This window comes from Pteropus vampyrus, unplaced genomic scaffold (assembly GCF_000151845.1).
Source record: "Pteropus vampyrus isolate Shadow unplaced genomic scaffold, Pvam_2.0 Scaffold85, whole genome shotgun sequence".
In the NCBI taxonomy this organism is placed as follows: Eukaryota; Metazoa; Chordata; class Mammalia; order Chiroptera; family Pteropodidae; genus Pteropus; species Pteropus vampyrus.
Genome location: NW_011888866.1, coordinates 507,559 through 508,251, shown reverse-complemented (window position 1 = coordinate 508,251; position 693 = coordinate 507,559).

Below are 693 nucleotides of genomic sequence, written 5' to 3'. Positions count from 1 at the left end.
CCTGACTTTTCAACTGTGACCTGAGGGTGCGACCCTCTCCACTGTCCTCAGAGTGGAAGGGTCAGGGCCGAGAGGAGGCTCTGGCAGCCCCTCTGCTGGCCTGGGTCCTGGTACCAGGAGAATGTGGTCAACTGCAGGAGGAGATTGACTCAAGTTGAAGCCAGAGCCCCAGAGGCTCCTAGCAGAGGCGAGAGAGAAGCGGAGCCAGCTGTGTCAGCTTGAGCCTGGGGAGAGTCCAGCCTTGCCTAAGACTCTGACTTCTCTGGGTGAGGCCTGCTCCACTGTCATTCTGCTCTAAAATAGAAATGCCACTTGTATAAAGAATAATACGAAACACAACAAAACTCCCTTATATGATTGCCTGAAATTCCATCATTAGTATGTTATTTTGGGTCAAGCGTTGCCCCTCTCTGGTAGGCTGGATAATGGCCCCCTGAAAATGTCTACGTCCTAATCCCTGGAATCATGTTATTTTACATGGTAAAAGGGACTTTGCAGATACAATTCAGGATTTTGAGATGGAAGATTATCCTGGATTATCCATGTGTGCCTGACAGAATCACAAAGGTCCTTACATGAAGGTGGCAGAAGGGTCAGCCAGATAGAGGGCAATGTGCACATTTCCCTGGGAAAGGAACACAGCAAGAACTTGAGATTTCAGCCTGAAATAGTCTGAGGCACGCCTCACAACAC